The following is a 21244-nucleotide window of genomic DNA, read 5'->3' on the forward strand; positions in this document are numbered from 1 at the left end:
TCGCAGTACAAAATTGAAAATATATCATACGATTTCAGTATGTGATATAATGTTCTATACCGAGTGAGTTTTTTAGCTTGACACAACGAAATATCTCGAAAAGTACGCATCTGATCAAAAAAGTTCTGAATGAAACTTGTTCGTCGCGAAGGGGCTCATCCAACAATGCCAAACTCCACCCGCACCTCACCTCCTGGGGGTGGGGCGAGGGGCAACTGTAAAATCTCAAATTGGAACCTCCATTTTTATTGCAAATTCGGATTCTCCACACAAAAATACGTAGGTTTTGTCTGAAACTTTTTTGGATTTGTGATAGATGGCGCTGTATTCGCAAAAAGTAAGATTTTGCGCAATTCTCGAGAAATACATTGTCCTCGTCGTCAGGCTTCGTGGCAGATTATGCCGTGTCTGTTTGACGAGGAAACAAGGTGTAATGACTTGTAAGATATAACATGCTAGCCTGAAACATGCTCGGCAATCTCTTAAAAACGAGGTGAACCAATTATAAAACTGTAAAACGTTGAAGAAAGGGAATGTAGAGGAAAGATGGGTAAAGATGTTTAAAAAAATGGAAGAAGATAAAAACAAATAGGCTTTAATGTAACGAAAGAAATGACACGAGCGTTCATGATGATAGAGGAGTTCCAAGGCGGAGGGGTGACGTAATAATTCAGGAGTAGCGTGGAAAATGAGGGGGAGGGAGGAAGCAAGTGGGTGGGGCCAGTACCCGCCATCAGCAGCGCATCAGCAGCACAACATTAGCTGTGAAGACGACTAACTCGACGATCCATTCCGCGGAAGTGAGATAGTTTATTTTCACATGGTCAAAGGTTTTTACGGAGCTTTGAAATCTTCAAGGTTTTATAGTTTTATAAGTGGTTAACAACGTTGTGAACAGATTGCCGAGCATGTTTCAAGAACGCATGTTTTCTCGTAAAGACCATTTGACCTTGTTTCCTAGTCAAACAGACACGGCATAATGTGCCACGAAGCCTGAAGAAGAGCACGGAAGTAGTGTTTTTCTTCCTTGACTCCATTAGTGGTTATGTAATGCAGGCTATAACGGTGCAAGAGAACATTGAAATGGTGTACATTTATGGAGAAAGTGGCAGGAATATCAATGATGCTGTGATTCTTTATGCTCAACGTTTTCCAGACCGGGTGCGATCGCACACTTCTTTTCGCAGAGTTGTTCAACAGTTCTCCATCGAGGGAACTATACAACCAAAAAAAAAAAAAAGAAATCGCCGAAGAACAATTGCTGGAGAAAATAATAAAATTGTGGTATTAGCTGAATTGACTCATAACCCCCACGTTAGTACTCGACAGATAAGTCGTGAATCGGGAATTTCGCAGACTACTGTGTGCCAAATACTGAAGCGTAGAAAATATCATCCGTTTCATGTTTCTTTGCATCAAGAATTTCATGGCGATGATTTTCAGAACCGAGTGACATTCTGTCAATGGGCGCTTTAGTAAATACAAGGAGACCTCAATTTCTTTACTCGAGTTTTGTTCTCTGACGAGTCGACTTTTACAAACCACCGTACGATTAATCGACACAACATGCATTATTGGAGTGTCGAAACCCTCATTGGTTACGCCAAGTTGAACATTAGCGCCCTTGGAATGTAAATGTTTGGTGTGGAATAATTGGCGATAAACTTATTGGCCCATAACTTAAATGGTGAGAAATATCGAAACTTCTTGCAGAACGAACATCCAGTATTGCTTGCAGACCTTCCCTTAGACGTGCGACAAAGAATGTGGTTTCAACATGACGGTTGTCCAGCACATTATTCCGTTGCAGCACGGGAAGTATTAGATCGCGTGTACAACCCTCGGTGGATCGGAAGTGGTGGTCCAGTGTCTTGGACTGCAAGATCGCCAGATCTTACTTCGCCTGACACTTGTTTGTGGGGCTACGTGAAGAGTGAAGTTTATAATGCCAACAACGCGTGAGAACATGATTGAGCGAATCACCAATGCACGCTTCTCAATTGTGTCCAATTATTTCAAGTGCGGATAAATCAGTGTATCGAAGTGGGTGGTGACATTTTCGAGCACTTATTGTAAAATGATTATTCAAAACAAGCACCCCGATGGTGAGAGGCGAGGGGAGTCACCTAAAACCAGGGTTGGCAAAATTTGTGTTTTTTTTAAAAAGAACAAAACAAACTGTTTTTTTTGTTTAAAACATGTTTTTTTGTTTTAAACATAGTTTTAAACATGAGTTAAAAAAAACATGTTTTAAACAAAACAAATTCAACCTTTTCCCAGTAAATTATAGTTAAAGTCGTTAAAGAGAAAAAATACTCATTTTTATGAGTACAATGGCGACAAGGACAGTTTATTTACCTTTGGAGATAAGGTTTACCATACTGCAGGGTAGGGGTGTGGGGTACAGAATTTTTTGGGTCGGGACGGGGAAAATTCTCAATTTCCCGAAAAAGTCGGAAAATTTTCGGGACGGGATGTGTTCGAAATTTCCCAAAGCTCTTGAAATCTCGAATTCTACATGTAATTTCCATCTTAAGTGCTTGTTTTTGCACTTCTGGTACAAAACCACAATGCAGAGAATGTCTAGAATTGACGACGTTTTAAAATGACCATTCGGAATTTCCAGACTGCTTGGGATCCCAAAACGTCGGAAAGTCAGGATCGGGACGGAAATTTTCTTTCCCGATCCCGGTCCCGACTTTTCGGGATCTCGCACACCTCTACTGCAGGTATAGGCGCCGACTTCATGGGGCTTAAGGGGGGGGGGTCGAGCCCCCCAATATTAACAATGTGGGGGCAGAGCCACCCAAATAATTTTGCTTAAGAAGATCTAATGTATTATTTTGCTTCTCTTGTAAAGTTTACTCTGAACTGTGCCACATGAACTTAACTTTTAATACACATTTAAAATTTTCTACACCATCAACTTTGGTGGACTAAAACCGCTAAACCATCAACTTTTGGGGGGCTATGACCAGAGACAGCAAAACACATGACTTATTACTATATACTAAGTATGTAATTATGAGTATTGTTAAAATGTTTACTAAAAAGAGCTTCAAAAGACGATGTGCATGAACTAGGGTAGTGGATGAGACGTTCGGGCTACAAATGGCTCTAACATGACATGCAGAACGAGATCATTGATATATTAGGGAGATCTGTTTTGCGCTCCGTGGTAGCAGATAATAAAAGTCGGGAATATTTTGCTATTATGGTTGACGAAACTTGTGACATATCCAACCGTGGACAATTAATATTCTGCATTCGAACTGTGAATAAAAAAATGACATTTTTGAGGAATTCATGGCCTTTTATTAGGGGTGTGCGGGACGGGAAAAAATTTCAATTTCCCTACTGAGTCGGGAAATGTTCAAAATTTCCCGAAGCTCTGAAAATCTCGAATTATACACGTCATTTTCATTTTAAGTGATTTCTGGATTAAAAACTAACAATTTACGGTAAGTTCCAGAAATTGACAATGCAGAAAACGTCGAGAAATAACGACATTTTCAAATGAGCATTCGGTATTTCCCGACTGCACGGGATCCCGAAAATTCGGGAAATCATTTCCCGAAGTCCGGATCGGACTTTTATGAGATTCCGAACACTGTGGCCAAAACTTAAAAAAGGGAGAGAGTGAGTCATTCAATAATTTATTTCAGTGATCAGAGCCCCCCCAATAATTTTGACAAGTCGGCGGCCGTGACTGCAGGGACAAAAGTTGTGGGTAATAGCCCCCCTTTTTCCGCCACTACTGAAGTAGGTTAGGATTTATATTCATCTAAATTTCATGAAACTAAATATTATAGAATTCCTATCCTCGTCCTGAAAAAATCACGGTGAAATATTTCCTGCTGCCTGAACAGTTTATATAGCAGAAAACAACCTGCAGTGTCATAATAATAGATTCTCCAGATGATTTTTTTCAAAGTACAAAATTATGTTTCCAAAAGTAAGCATCTGCGCTTCATTCAGTTATACAAACCAATGAATCGTATCGCAAAAGAAAAAAAATCACGTCACGATCAAAATCACGCATTGTGTATTTAGATATTAGTTTCCATTTCAAGCTTCCACCAGTCTCAAACTTACAGGACGATACGAAACAAGGAACTGAGAGGTTTCGATTTCTACAGTAAAGCACGGGTCTTTCTTGTCGCACAACAATTTTGCTACCTTGTGCATACATTGCTAGCCTGCCTAACCTAACAACATAGGCATTTAGCCTAAAATTATAAAGCTTTCTCCCGTGACGTCAGAACATAAGGTTGCTCAAGTGTTGTGCGATGAGTGAGACCTGTAAAGAACGGATTAATTGACACAGATTCAATGAAAAACAGGGTTGCCAAACAAAAAAATTATCACAGACTATAAAATATCTACCACCAAAATGTGTTTTAAACACTTGTAAAAAAAACATGTTTAAAACAGATTGTTTTAAACGTTTAAAACATTTGTAAAAAAAACAAAGCCATGTGTTTTAAACGTTTAAAACAAAGTGTTTTAAACACTTTTGTTTTAAACATGCCAACCCTGCCTAAAACAAGCACCCCGATGGTGAGAAGCAAGGGGACTCACCTTAAAAAAGCAGCCCGATGGGGAAAAATGCTGCTACGTCCACGTCGTTGTTCCTGGGTTATGCTAAATGCAGTTTCTTATAAAAATGCAACATGCCTCACGTCATTTTGCGATTAAAAGTGCATTTTTTTTTTACCATTTCCGCAATATTTCATTTTTGCGATTACAGCGTTATCTATCACAAATCCAAAAAAGAGTTTCAGACAAAACTTAAGTATTTTTGTCTGGAGAATCCGAATCTACAATAAAAAATGGGGGTTCCCATTTGAGATTTTAAAGTTGCCCCTCGCCTCACCCCCAGGTGGGGTGGGGGGTGGAGTTTGGCATCATTGGATGAGCTTCGTGACGAACATATTTCATTCAGAACTTTTTTTTGATCAGATGCTTACTTTTCGAGATATTTCGTTGTGTCAAGCTAAAAAACTCACCCGGTATATTATTTCCTTGTAATCACACAAACTATTAAAATTTTCTGTGCAACTGATGTAATCTTCTACATAGTATTTTTTTCTTATTTGCACAAAATCATTTTATCGCGATTTATAACGATTGCGCACACAGAAAGGAAACAAATTGAAATTTCCTTATGGCAAAGAAAGTAAAATAGTGAAGAACATGAAAAGTTTAATATCGTACTTTTTATCTCATTCTTATTTTGCACTGCAGGTTATGGTAAATAATTTCGATAAATATAAGTTTAAAATTTATTTTTGAAAATTTGGTCAGTAACCGATTTCAGACGCAATATTTGTCGCACGACTGGAGAAATCGAATACACACGGGCAGATCGCGAAATTTCTCTTTCCACATATCCCAGGACCCGCACCGGAAGTGATAATGAAATCCAGATTCCGGGGCCTCACAAAATCAGAGTAGCCAACCCAGAAAAATAAATAGCTTTAGAAAAAGCTACGGACGTATGCGTATGTGCCGTTTTCTTTTAACAAAAATGAGAGTTGTTAGTTAGCAACATTGCGACTGAAAGGCACAAGCGAACGCAAAAAATACAAACTTCGTGGCAAAGATTTCGCATTTGCTTCTGGATATTTTTCTCTGCGACATTTGTGCAAAAACCTACAAATATAAAAAACCATTGAATGCACATGCCAAATGAGCTCATAAATGTACAACAAATTAAGGTAATGTTAAATGTCAGTGGATTGCTGCAGCTGGAAATCACACCAGTATAAAGTGGTTGGAAATTTCGAGGAAGTTATTCACGTAAGAAAGATTTGGTGAATTCGATTCTTTGGAAGGGAAGTTATTTCATGAAACTCACGATCTTGTTGCCGAAAGTCTGGGCTTCGGACCCTAGCCAAGGCAAGGGCAGTTCTATTTCATCTCATCGTTGCAATATCCTCTACAGCAAGGAAAAAATATATAAAAAAAGACGAAAATCAGTCAAAATTTAAATGTCCAGTTGAGTTGAGTTTTTGTTTAAAGTCTACATTTAGTATCTTTCCTTTTATTATAGATGCGGTGCCCATTCTGCTTTCTATATTTTAGAAAACTTGTACCTAACGAGGTCAATCGCGACAATAAAGTGGATAAGGTAATGAGTGAAAAATCTCCGGTAAGACTGCAGAATATGGGCTGCTTAGGAGGAACGCGGTTCATAATTTTTTGGTAATGTTTTGTAGTTAGTAATAATCGGGAAAAGTAAGTTTGAAGGTGCGGAATAAAAATTTTCGGTACCAGTTAGATATGCCGGAGAGACACTCGTTTATTTTCAAATAAAATTCATTTCTACTTACTTCATATGCATAGCGGAACATTTTTCAACTATCGATCACTTTTTTTCCATGAAAAAAGCGTTATTTTTAACGTTATAATTATTTATTGGCCGTTGCTAATTCGGTGGGCAAATCTTGACTCATGTTGTCTATCGTCAGGTGATATGCAGTATCATTATCTGATGTGCAGTGTTTCCAACTTATGAACTGATAACTGCTGCACAAACTATTCACAAAAGGTTTTTAAGAGAAAAATCATCCACAAACCATTCACGGAAGGTTAGGTTAGGTTCAGTTAGGGTAGGCAAACAGAAAATTGAATTGAAAAAAAAACCGCTCACACGTCATCTTGTAAAACTACCACGTGGTTGTTACACTCACACTTATTAACCGAAAAATGATTGTTATTAATCCACAAACCATTCACGGAAGGTTAGGTTAGGCAAGCATAGAAAATTAAATTGGAAAAAAAAAATCCCGCTCGCACGTCATCTTGTATAACAACCGCGTGGTTGCTACACTGACAGGGGGGGTTACGTAATCGAACGCACGGAACATTTGATTCACGTAGTCGACTGTAATGGTGGCATGAGCTATCGTGCAACGGAGATACATGAATGTCGAAAAATACCGAATAAATAAGTTGCACGATTCGAAAAAACACTTTCCCCAGCTTCAGAAAGTCCACAAGAATTAAATTCCGTAAGTACTTCCTCATCTTTTCTCCTGTAAATTTCAAGAAATGTGTTTCCGGTTTATCTAATCGTTACCAAATTTTGTTTGAAAGAAACGAGAAATTCGTATCCAGGTTGGGCCCTCTTGGAAGGAAAAAGTGACATGGTGGCGCACAATTCTGCACAAATCTAGTGAAAGCAAAAAGTGCCTATGTTGTTAGGTAGTTAGGTTTAGTTCTCTTAGCCCAAAGAATAATTTTTCATTATATTTATGCTAATGGAACCTAACCTAACCTTGCAGGCATTCCTCGTCTGACGTTGGAACACAAGGTAGCAAAACTCTTGTGCGGAGAGGAGGACCCCGAAACAAATGACAGCAACTGTGTGTAAACAATATGGACGCGAACAAATGGAGAAATGCATTGCTTTTAGTAGCAGGAAAAACTTTTTTTATGCGCAATAATATAATAGTAATCGGAAAAGTAACACCGGAAAATGGAAGTAGAAGGTACGTACTTTCAAGGGATATAAATTTTGTTCGTCTATTTAGAGGAAAAAAGCAGCCCATGTACTGCAGTGAGACCATTCTATTTCATCTCACCGTTGCAATATCCTCTACAGCAAGGAAAAAATTTAAAAAAGATGAAAATCAGTCAAAATTTAAATGTATTTAAAATTAACAAAATTTAACAGTATTAAATGTGTGTGTTGTAAAACTAGTTTTTCTATGTATCTTCTAAAACATTTCTTGAGGTGTTAATTGACTGCTACTGACATCATCCTCTACTACACACTTGACTACTAAAATAATTTTGATGATACAGATATATACATCATACAAAATGAATGCACAATATTCAATCATACTGCCTACCATGTATTCCAGCCCTTCCTTCCCAAAACCTGTGAGCTGTTGACCTTTGACGCAGATGTGGAAGGCATGTGGATTATGACATCAAGGTCAAATTCACAGATTTCTGTGTAAACAGGAGGCAGTGAAGGCACAGATAAAGTAGCTCCCCTATGAAAGAAATTTCTAAAATCTAGAGAATCTAAACTGGGTGTCAGGGTAGGATCCGAGCACTTTGATGTTTCTCGGAATTTTGAGGGAGCGGCTTTTTCACCCCTCGCAGGTCATCAACCGGCAGGGTTGGGTATCGCCGTTGCATCCAAACAATGTTTCCAGCTCGAGTAGTTTGTGACCAGATTGAAGAATGACCGCTTGTACAGCGGTAAACCGCATATATGCAAACAGTTACAAGTGGTCTCGAATCAGAGGGCAACACACACTAAAATAAGTATAATGGTGGCAGGATGCCTATGTAGATTATCATAGTAGTAGTAGTAGTAGTAGTATTCTCACCAAATAACTATTCTACTATTGAAACAGCCTATAACACACAATGTGTTAAAAATCTTCACAAACTGTGCGATTTCTTGAGTAGCACATTATTTCTCTCGATTTCGTGAAGACCGATTTTGAGAATCCTCCTTAGGAAACGATGCATCCGCGATGGCGGGTTCGATACCAGTGAAGGCACATTGTGATTCGGATCCCGCTTTAAACCGTAGATTTAGTCCCGATTAGCCTTACTGTGCATAAAGTGGACTTAAATCCTGTCTCAACTCCTTAACAAACTTTTCGAAGAATCAAAAATTTAAACAGGTAAATACATTTTGTCCTTTTGAGGAAAATTATCATTTTTGGCTATTTTTGGTTCATATGAATCTGCTTCGTCCTCCTCCGTGGCCGTGCACTGTCTAAGGCGCTGTGCTATGGGCTCTGACTGCGGGACGGCTTGGGTTCGAGTCCACCTGGGTTGTCTCTGGGTTCTCGGTCTCAGGCACGTATATAGAAATATGTTTCGGTGGGGGGGTTCCGAACCAAGTGTCTCAGGAATAATAATAATAATAATAGTAATAATAATTAAATTAAAATAATTATATTAAATCAAATTCATACTAATTAAAATACATAAATTAATATATTATTACACGACTAGGTAAAAACACTGTATAAGAATAGAGATACAACAGAGAATATTCATTACGTAGCTTACCTGTAGTCAAGATCGGAATAATTTACATAAAAACAAGTACCCTGGCAATTAAATTAATGTCAAATAAATTAATAATTGAATATTTATAGAATTACAAAAATAATGTTACATGTAGTTGGAGAAAGTAATTTGTATTTAATATTTTATGTATATTATTTTGAGTAATAGTGTACATAAATCTTCTCTGTAATGTCATTCAAAGCCGTATGATCCCAATATAATCCTTGCCTTCTAAAAAGTTCAGAGGAAATTAATAACCATCGATTATGCAACAAATGTTAATATTTTCATTACTTAATTTTAGTACTTGGTAAGTCTTTCGGGGAGTCCGGACCTCTGCCCCCCCTAAATACGTCCTTCCTGTCCTTCAAAGCTGTATGATCCTAATATAATCCTTGTCTTCCAATAAGTTCAGAGAAAATTATACAACAAAGGCTAAACGAATACATTTATTATTATTTAATTTTAGTACTTGATAAGTCTTTCGGGGGGGGGGGGGGGTCAGAACCCCCTGGACCCCCTAAATACGTCCTTGCTCGGCCTCTATATGGGCCGGTGGCAACCCACGATCTTGAGGAAATTGGGGAGCTACAATTGAGTAACGTTAACCAGTCATCAACATCTCCTATAAAGACGGGGGGGATTCGACGTGCTGACCCCACGTCCCCCCATTACCGGTTGAATATCTCCACACCTCTGGGTAGGTTTGTAGGAGGGAGACTGGCAGTCGGGAGATAGGCCAAGGGACTTACGGCCTCAAGGGCTGTCGAGCCACGGGTTATTATTATTATCATCATTATTGTTTATTATTATGAATCTGCCTCGCTCAATAAGTTTATTTTATTGAATCAAGCACAATAGCCAACTCTTGCAATGAGTCACTGGAAAGACATACATGTGTGGTTGTACATATATTTAAGCTCCTAAAGAATAATTATAATCTTGTGGTAAGGAGTCGTTGTTATTTAACAAACTTTATTGATTTATTCTATCGGCATTATTGAAAATATTGTGCCATGCTGAACTGATTGCTTAATGAGGCATTTTTCTTGTGTTGCAAAACAGGTTCAGTTTTTACAGTATTACAATGCTTTACACAATTCGTTCGAAGAATTTTGAGAATATTGTGGATGTTTTACAGGTTTCATCGTATTTAAGATGGTAATTTTCCGGTGAAACATGTCTGTTGCCAATCAGGCTGAAGAGCCTGATGACGTGGACAAAGTTCCGATTCATAGTTTGCAACACTTACAGGCAGGAATGAACTTGGCAGGGAAGAGCTCTGATTGGCACTCTGTTCACAACTGACTCAACAAGCCCTGCGACCGACAGAACTCGAAGTGCTCGGATCCTACCTTGACATCAACTTTAGAGATGGAGAAAGTGATGCCCATAACTAGATACAGAGTGGCCAAAAGTGGGGAAACATGTCATCAAAAATTTAAAATGTTTTCGTCTTTTGGGAATTATGTATAGAATAAATTTGACCATATGACAAGATTCACAAAACTTCAAACTATACATTTCAAATCTTCCAAATTCAATATCAATTTTTTTATGATACAAAATTACATCTACAGTACAAAAATATCTTAAGGTGGCCATTACCGGTGCCTCCACTCTAATCACTTTCTTATAAATGACCACACAACATTTCAAATGACCATGCTTATTATTAGTTAATATTGTTTCGTGCATACATGTGAGTATGTGATCAGGGGCGTATCCAGGGGGTCTGGAACTCCATCCCCCCCAAATTTGGGAAATACTATGGTTGATTCATATGGTTGATTGTGATGAGACACAATGTAGCAGGTATAGAAGAATTATTTCTGTGTGCATGGTTTGTGGATTCTGAGAATAATATCCACAAAAGTTTACAAGTTTCACACTGGGTGGTGATATGTCAGCTGAAAATCTGACATCAGTTCTTTTTGAACAATGTCACAAACTTGGTCTTGACATGAAAAAAATCACAGGTCAAGGTTATGATGTGAGTGGCAGATGTAATGGTGTGCAATCGTGAATAAATCAACAATACCCAAAAGGAATGTGTGCACACTGTGCCAGTCATACTGTAAATGTAGCCCTATCTTCAGCCATGTCGAACTCCACCGTGAGAAACTGTTTTGGTACAGTAAGTAAAGATTTTTTTTCAGTCAGAATAATACATGCAGTGGTGAATTCCTAAAAACAATATATTGCATTACTACCAGGCAGTATGAAACACTATTTAAATATGGAGAAACTAATACTCACTTTATCCGCGAAACTGTTTTTTCTTCTTCGTTCTATTAAACACTATTTGTTAGTGTGCGAAACATGATTCTCTTCGTGTGTAGTAACTTTTATTATTATTAATAATAGATACGCTGTCATCATTAAATACTTGATGTGGGGAGGGGGGCATGCCATTGGGAATGGGCACCCCTGGCTGGACCCCCCCTAAGATTCTATTTCTGGATATGCCCCTGTATATGATTATAGACATTCGCGTACACTTGAAAAATTACGAAGCCTTCAGTAACAGAAGGCAAAGATCCACAAGTAGAGATGAAGCAAACACTGTCTGGTACTGTGGGGAATAGTTGTTGTGCAATGATAAATTAATCAGATTGGGTGTACTGTGATTAAGTCCATTAAGATGAGACTGAGGGAGATTTCCAAGCCATAGCACCATTGCAGGCCACATTTGATTGGTGAAATCATCAAGCTACAAGTGTCTCCCTTCACTTGTCAGTTTGGTGTCACTTCGAAGTGACGAAATGGTGTGAATTCTCCCTAAGATCTCTCAAAAATGTGGATTATTCTTCAGAACAAACTCAAGGAAACCTATGTTATTATTTTAACACAATAACTTTATGTGGATACACTGTCTGAGAAACGAATAAGAGTCTTGAAGGATGCAAATCTCTCACACAATGTAATAGTTTTATTGCTACATGAATTTAAACCATGTGTATGGAACCACTAAGTTAAAATGCATATTAGTAAAAACAATGAAAACAAATATTCGTGATGAAGCCATGTTCGATTTGATGGTAAACAGTATTACAGAATAATACAAGGTCTCCAAATTTTTGTTTTCAGGCCTCTTTGGATCTGAACTGCTGGGTAATGTATCTCCATTGCAAATTGAATGTGGGATCCTTTAACATGTTGACTGTAAAGCTCCTGAGCTAATGATATTGCTTGGGGCCAAACTACTTCCTGATATTTGCTTATATGATCAAAAGGCTTGTATCTAACATCAACAATACCCACTAAGAGTTTGAGTTTAAGCCCACTTTATTCACAGTAAGGCTAATCACAACTGAATCTACTGTTTAATGTGAAATTTGAACCAGTATGTACCTCCACTGGGTATCAAACCTGGGACCCCTTGATTACAAGATGGTTACCACTACACCATCAGGGATATTGCCAATATGATAAATATGCATGTAGTGAAGGCCAGAAAAAATTGTTGGCAACGAAGCCTGCAGGCGTAACTTGCAGTTTGATGTAATATTTGCACTAAACTAGCACCTGAAGTTGAAAATTTTATCTGGGGCAGGGTGTCTATCAGTTAGGAATGTCAAGGAAGTCAAGCAATTAACAGGTAGGCCAAGAAAGTCAAGAAAAAGTCACAAAATTATGCTTGTGGTCAAGAATTGTTGGTATTTTTTTACAGTATAGTGAATGTACATTGTACTGGGATTTGATAAATTGTATTGAGTTGTGGTAAAGATTTGTTCACTGTTTCTCAAGAATTACATTCTTGTATGCGTGAAGTTTTGTAAAACTATTAAAGTAATGTGGCCATTCCCCATCCAGGATGAAGTCTGAAGCATTAAGTTTTACATGTATTAATAATTTAAAGCAAGTCTAAATCTCTTTTTAAAGTAGAGCTTCAATTTTCATCTTAACTGGCCTTGCTGTAGGAGTTTTTCATTGAATAAAAATATATATTTTCTTTACTTCCAACTACACCTAATTAGAGGACAATTAAATAAATGTTAAGAAAAAAAGGGGGGTCAAGAAAATGTAGTCATGAAAAAGTCAAGAATTTTGGATGTTATTTTGATAAACACCCTGTGGGAGATGCTCTTATGGTTTGACATGGTGACAATGGGACTGTTGAAGGATGCTTTGGGAAAATTTTGCTAGCTGGTGGATACCATTTTTACTACTGAAGTTGTTAATGATTGGCACTGTGCCTAACAAGAAAAGATACATATTGTTTTCCAAACCTAGTGGATTCACAAACAATGGAGGAAGCTCAAAACAAAGAAATCTAGGACACAAACTAAATAATCAATCGCATCATTTATTCATTCCACAAAACTTCTGGTCAAGCAATAGAGAATCGGTCAAGAATGATGGTGTCGATACTAATAATTAATAAATTCTTCCAATCAGCTAGTTTACTTCTGCATAGCAAATATAAACCTGTCTAAATAGAAACCAGAAATCACCCATCAGTACTCATCCTATTCCTGCTGCAACCTCCGACGAGGTATGGTTCGGTTTGTTTTGGATTAGTGTTCTGTTTTTACTGTCAGATTATGAACTGCACTACACTCATCCTTTTGCCAAATACAGCATTTAAAGAAATCAATATATATTTTATTTGCTTTTACTAATGAAAAGTTTGAGATAGACACTGTCTCCCATCTCTATTGACACTCCACTACTGCAAGTATTTATTATCTGATGTGATGGTTCTTCTATTACCATGAGATTTTAACACACTGATTACATTTCCTACAACTGCAAGCATGTACAATTCTTGTAGAATTTTTGAAGTGGAAACAGGAACTGAATAGAACCAACTATTTCAACAGATCAGAACAAAAAACATTTCAGGATGGATGCATGAAACAGTGGTATGTTTGTCAACTAGCAATGGAACGTGTAAACTGTCCAGCAAGAATTGAAGCCACAGTAAATGAAGAAACTGAGCACATAACTGTATTTTCATGTTGTTCATGCACAGCAACCACAAACCCTTCGTAAGCATGGCTATTTCAACTGAATTTCAACAAAATTTTAGTGTTCCCCCTTCCTTATATGCATAAATAAGTCTAAGGATTGGGTTTAGAAAGTTGAGAAGATATTGTGACAGAAGTCTACTTACAGTGCATGAGTCATCTAAAGAAAGATGGTAGTTGTCGTCCTCAGAAGAATGTCTTGACACAAAATTTTAGATTGAGTATACCAAAAAAATACTCGTACCAGGTGTTGTTAAACAGCTTCTTTGCATGGAAATTTATTATAATACCTTTGAAACATTAAAATAGCAACAAATATTTTCCCTCTTGTAACGTTCTTTAATGAGATTGGACTATTTTTTTGCAGGGTCAATCTGAAGAGAGTGAGTGTCGCACACACACACACACATATGTATATATATTGTAGTGTGACATTGGGTTAATTATGGGATCGAGTCACGCTGGGTCGTAGCTCAATTAAGCTACATAAGATTTCAATTTGGGTCACGCTTGACCACCTCTACCCTGAATGGTGTGGACCAAGGGTGGTGGGAGCCTTAGTCGACCACTTGCTTGATGATTTGGCCCTCGGCTATTGGCATCGGCGACAGTTGGGCAGAGATGGGTGCACTGGAGATGGCGGGAGATTGCTGGCCTAGATGTTGACAGCGATAGGAGGCAGCAGGAGTTTTGGTGGCTTATCACTGGACCGCTACTTCTCTGGACTTGGGCTGGCTTCTTGCTCTCTGTAGTCCAGACTGCTGCAATCGTACCGCACGCTTGTTGCGACCTCGTGATGGTGTGATCTTGTCAATCAGCGTCAACGGTGTCTATGTACCATCTCCAGGTTTATTTTTATACTTCAGAATTCCTTTGAGATGTGGTGGACTTTGCACCTCAAGATATTCACCTGGGGTATTCCTTGATGCTGGTGGAAAGTTATAGTGGAGGTGCAATCACTGCTGGTAAGGGCCGTTGCCTTGCTGACTGTGCAGAGCTGAGTGGAAATTTCTTATTACTAGACTCTGCATCCGGTAGAAATTGGGGTGAATGAGCATTCAACCAATGAGCTTCAGAGCTATGCTTTAACAAATGGAGATTTCAATTTTTATGGTCCCAATTCCTTCATATCTCTCTCTCTCTCTCTCTCTCTCTCTCTCTCTCTCTCTCTCTCTCTCTCTCTCTCTCTCACACACACACACACACACATATATATATATATATATATATATATATATATATATATGTATACACGTATGTATGATTGATTTGGTTAAAACTCACATACACATATGTATAAATGAAACAAGATGAAGAACTCCAAATAAAAAAGATGTGATATTATACCCAATTCATAACATGAAGAACTGTTCCAAATAGAAAATATTATTGGCATGTGTTACTTTCTTCTCATTACACATTGAGTGTTTGGGAAGGTGTTGAAAACAGAATGTTATAATACAGTGGCACTTAATTGAACCTAATGACATGGAGAAAAATCTGACATGATGGGAAGAAATTTGTCATATCCGCCATCAGCATTCAAAATACTTCCAGAATCGCCTATTGGTTTGTAAACAACCGAAATTTCCCGTGTTTAAATTTAGTTTATTGCATTCTGTAATAAGTGTAATGGAATAGTGAATGTGAGAATTTTAATTGTGAAATTTTGAAAAATCTTGACATGATGGGAAAAAAATGGATGTCATTTCTGTGATCTGCACTCAAAATACTATTATGCTTTCAGAATCGCCTACTGATTTGAAATCATCCAAATTTTTCCCACAAAATGGAGGACTGTGATATTATATAATTGCAGCAATTTAAAATAAGGAAGTCTAATTACTGAGTTATGACAACTCATCATATCACATTAAATAACTCCTAAATTGTTCTCATATAGCATTATAGCACTTTAAAATGTCTTGTGACATTTTAAGTGAACTTCTTTGTAGACCCAGAGAATGCAAAAAGAAGAAGAAGAAGTTTTTGAAATGTTGCAAGCCTTTTTAAAGTGTTGTAGTTACACCGAAAAATTGGTGGATTATTATGAGCGTCCCTACTTCAATTTGATGTAATCAAGATTCTTGTTGTTTGGGTTAACCTGGAGAGGGAGGGAAATGGCATAGAAATATATACAAATACGGAAAAATAATAATGCTAATTTGACTAGCTCTGTTTATGCCCCTGCTGCCCATTCTTTTCTGTCATGTGCAATAAAAACAAGCCGCTGCAGTGTAGGTATCAGTCAGCAGTCCCACAAAAGACTTACACAGAAGGGTAGGAATCCACAACCCTCCCTCGACACAGTGACATTCATTTATTTCCCAAGAACTCCGGAATCGGCCCAGCATGATGATAATGGTGGTTTTGAAAATGTCCACGTTCTTACCCAAGAGTTTGTAAGCAAGAAATGGCAATGGATGATTTGTTTCATTTTTCTACATAGCATTGACCACTAGGCAGTTACATGTCTTCGATGTCACATTTGGGTGCAGCACATCAGTTCTGCCTTGGTTCTTGTCATCTGCTTTCCAGAAGGGTACAGCATTTCTCGAAAATCTAGGTGGAACTTCCTGTATTGGACCCCCAAGTCACAAGGGTGAATGAACCTTTGAAAAGGACATATCTTGACTAAATAGTTGTTTCTCTTGGCTGCTCGTCTAGTCACTCAAGATCATTGGCAACAGTGGAGAAAATTCAAAAGATACTTATCGATACCATCACGGCTCCCTCCTACTGTTTTTATGAATTCTTGTTCAGATTTCTGGCCTTCCCGATGGCATTGTCACCTTGTAATCAAGGGGTCCCAGGTTCGATACCCGGTGGAGGCACATAGTGTTTCGGATCCCACTTTAAACTGCAGGTCCAGTCCCAATTAGCCTTAATGTGCATAAAGTGGACTTAAAACACCAACTCAATCAATCAATCAAATTGTTCAGATTTCTGTACAGCAATCGCAACAATTTTTCACAAGAGTAGAGTGGTTTAAGGAGTAAAAAACTCTGGAAATACATTTATTTGAATTTGAACTTAAAATTTTGGGTGCGTCAGCACGTAGGCTATTTTGCACCTGTCACGTTATACGGGGTCCAGCCCTTACCATAACTAAAATAGCATAATTGCAATGTTGTTTTACTAAAATATTCTTACTTGTTAAAAGCTAAGATATGAGAAGACTTGTTAAAAGCTAAGATATGAGAAAATGCCATGTAATTCAAGTGGTGACATTTTATGATAAATAATAATATTTTTTTGTGACTTGCAAACTGTAAGTTATAGCAATTACTGCCATGTAGAACAAAATAAGGAAAGAACATTTGACTGCCATAACTAGGGGTGTCCAAGGATAAAAATTTGTGATGAGAACATGTGTAAAATTCAAGATTTTGACCATGTTCACAAATTTTGCAAGTTTCCCATCCCGAAACTGGTCCAGAAATGGCAAATTTTATCAGTTCCGTATGATAGGATTTCCCTCCCCAATCATGTTTTGGGAAACTTACAAAATTTGTGAACTGTAGGAGCTGGAGTCATTGGCTGTGAGTATGAAACTATTTTCGCAACAATTGGCACCCACATCTATTTGATTAACGATAAAGAGAAAATCCTCCCCCATCTTGACGAAGAGATCTCACGGTGAAAATCTTGAATTCTACACACTATCCCCTCCCTCTTAAGTGATTGTTTTTGCACTTCTGGAATAAAAAAATATTAATTTCAAAAAAATTTAGACACTTTTAGCAGAAAAAATACCAAGAAATAACCATTTCCCAACACAATCCTTCGGAATTTCTTGATTCCTCGGGATCTCGAAAAGTCGAAAATCATTTCCCCAAGTTGGCAATTCACATGCTGTCATTTTGAATTACTTTTCTTTTATACAGTAACCTTTGATGCAAAAACATTGATCACTGGTGCCACGATGGAGAGCAGATTAAGTGCTCTCTGCTTGATATCAATGCATCATGAAAAATTTCAAAATGATAAAGAATTGTTCATCATCAAAGTGATAGATATTTATGGAAAGGAAGCAAGGCGAATCCAAATTCTATTTAAATAGTGGACTCAAGTCGGAATTTGTCAACAGCGCCAAGGTATTTTCACTCAATTTCAATTTTGTAATTTGTAAAATAATAATAACAAGAAAAGGTAACAACTTCTGTAACTCAGGGTCAAGATATGAAATCTTACTTTGAGTCTCCCTGAGAAAAAATCCTGCGGCCACCTTTGTACCACATTACAATTGTTAAGTTTGGATTTAACTCCATCCCTTATCACAAACCTCTGTTTTACTTCTTTTGTATTGACCTGTGTTATCTCTCATGGCTCAATACTGTTGTCTTCATTACATTTAGCCATTGCATCATTCACCATAACATGCTTTTCCTTGTTCCCAGACAAAAATTGTTGGCAAAGAACCACTATTGAATTTTCTGGGTGCCTTTGCATAATTCTATTGCTGTGTTGTTCCTAAATAGTATTCATTATTTGTTTAGTTGACCTCTGTGGCAGCGGGTGACCACAGTGTGCTAAGATGGTGGGTGTCCCAGGTTTCGAATCCCAGGCTGGACATGGGTGTTCTTTATGACTGTCTCGTCACCATATCATCACTCATTCTCTTCATCATGAATAGACAAAAGTGACAGAAAAGTGATACTAAATAACAAAAATACGTTTGTTTTTCCGTTTAAGTGATCTTGCAGGGTGGCAACTTTAGGACCATGATAATATTCAAGTATAATTCCCAGTTTCAAAGGCGAATTTTCCAAAAATTCAAGGGTACATGCAGATAGATGTTCTCTCTATTTCAATCCTACATATTAGTACCGTCTCTCTCCACCCACAACACAGATATAGTAACAATATAAAGGGTCTTAGTCATTCCATTGTATCCAAAAATTCTAATTCAATTAAATGGTGTACATACTTAAAAAAATATTTAATTTATGGTGCAGAGTTTACATTTGCCATTTAACATTCTAAGACTCGAAATGCATCTACAAACATAAATCACAAATGTTATGGCATATACTAATCTATGAAAAATTGTTAATTGTATAAAAATTTCAAACTCAATTTAACATCAACTTCGAGATATTTTATCTTGCAATAATCTTCCATCTGTCAGATACATTGTTCTGCAAAGGATACTAACAAAGTAAACGGATTGAGAGAATTCTGTTCTATTTTCCTTCTTTGATAAAAATAAAGCTGAACTGTGAAAAACGTGCTTCAGTGAATTTATAGACATGTATAAATTCAATGGAATTTTGATTCACAAAAGTTGCTAGTTTCACGTGCACAGAGAAAAATCCATGCAGAATTAGAATTGGAAATGGTCGGGAAAAAATGACTTTCTTCAAAAAAGAAACCTGATGTTTTTTCTGCGGCTTTTTTCACAAAAAGTGTGTCAAATCAATGAAAATACTGGAGTTGGCAGTATTTTTCCTGTTTCATTGTTTTCGTTTAGCTTCCTACTGTAAACTGGACACTCATTTCAAAATATAAAATACAATTTACAATATGAAATTCGTAGCTAGACATAAACATTGTTGAAACGGTTCCTACCGAGTGTTATCTTCATATTTTGGTTGGCTTATTAAATAAATCTATGTAGTATAAACATATTCACATAATTAGAGTAGTTTTGTATGTTTTTTTTAATATAACCTAATAGTATGATGAGTAAGATACTATTTACAATGTTTGAATTTGTTATACGAACACGTACATGAAGCAAAAAAGAAAATACTGCTCTACCTTTAGAAAGTTAGTATCAAATCTCTTTACATTAAATTTTGTGTTCAGTAAAATATGTATATTTGTATTCTGGCTTTCCAGTACATCATGTATAATTTGGATAAATGGCTGCTAACCCTGGTCACAGAGCAACTAGTGGTGTATTTTCGCTGCTTGTTGCAAAATTCTCAACATTTGTGAGACCTCAGCCCAGTAAATTTATTTCTTACAAGTCGATGCCCTGATCCCAACAATTTCACTGATAAATACATTTCTGATCTTTAAAGTTTATATGGAAATTAATATGCAACCTTAATTAATATTTATATATCAACTCTGGCATAATCATGGTTCAATTATGTATAGACTTGCTGTCAAATATAAAATTAATTTAAATTTGTCATCAATCCCTGGGTGCAATGGATTTTTGCAGCCTAGCAGTTGAAAAACACTGGCACTAAAACTGAAGCAGAAGCAAATAAGACTGGTCGCAAATGTCAAGCAAAAAAATCCTATTTTAGAACTCTGGACTGGACCTACAGATTGAAATGAGATCCGAAGCACTCTGACCACTGAGGTTCAACCTTCTTGTTACAAGGCAACATTAATAATTTATTCCACTCCAGAGGCCCATTCGTGATTATAAAAGGAAACTTCTATCAAAAAGCCGGCCTTTTTACAACAATAGTACTAGCAATTTGTTCTCTGTGATTTACAGGCTAAATTAAATCTTAATGTCTGATGAAGTAGCTAACAATCTTGTTAAGTTTAGAGAATATTCAGACCAAAGCAACACATGACAGTGGGGGGCCATGACAACTGACATGGGCCCCTTCAGTCTATAACCAAGCATCCACCATGTATGCACAAGCAAGACCGAGGTGAAATGATGTGTGCCATTGAAGGAGCTTTCAGACTGAAGTCACAGATGACGAGCGACACAGTCTCCTTCAGTATAAAGCAAAACATTCACCGTGCATGTAAGAACAACAGACCAAAGCGGCATGATGCATGCCATTGAGAAACAGTGTAGTCTGAGCAACATGCAAGTGACATGTTTAGCTCGTTGTCGCACTTTGTTTCAAAAGGTTGAATGGTTTACTGAGAGTCTGCTTTCAAGTGACACATGTCACTTGTTGCTTCGGTCTGAAAGTGTCCTGAGAAAATAGTACAGGCCAAGTAACAAGTGACACTTGCTTCGGGGTCATTCGATGTCAATTCATCCAGGTTATGTCACCCACCATCCCCGACTTTGACTAAATTCAGTATACTTATACAATTTTTATGCTGATTACAAAAACGACAATATTTTTTAGATTGGTCAAGGGGTTCAGAAGTTAACACACTTTCTAAAATCTCCGTGTACGCCACTTGCGGCTCCACTTTGAATGACACGCATTAGGTTATAAATGATAGTATCTTTCCTCAGGTTTGCCGTAGAAACTTCAAGTTTCTTTTCTTTTGTTAAAAATGGTGTAAGC

The sequence above is a fragment of the Lepisma saccharinum genome, chromosome 12 (assembly GCF_977018435.1).
Source record: "Lepisma saccharinum chromosome 12, izLepSacc3.1, whole genome shotgun sequence".
In the NCBI taxonomy this organism is placed as follows: domain Eukaryota; kingdom Metazoa; phylum Arthropoda; class Insecta; order Zygentoma; family Lepismatidae; genus Lepisma; species Lepisma saccharinum.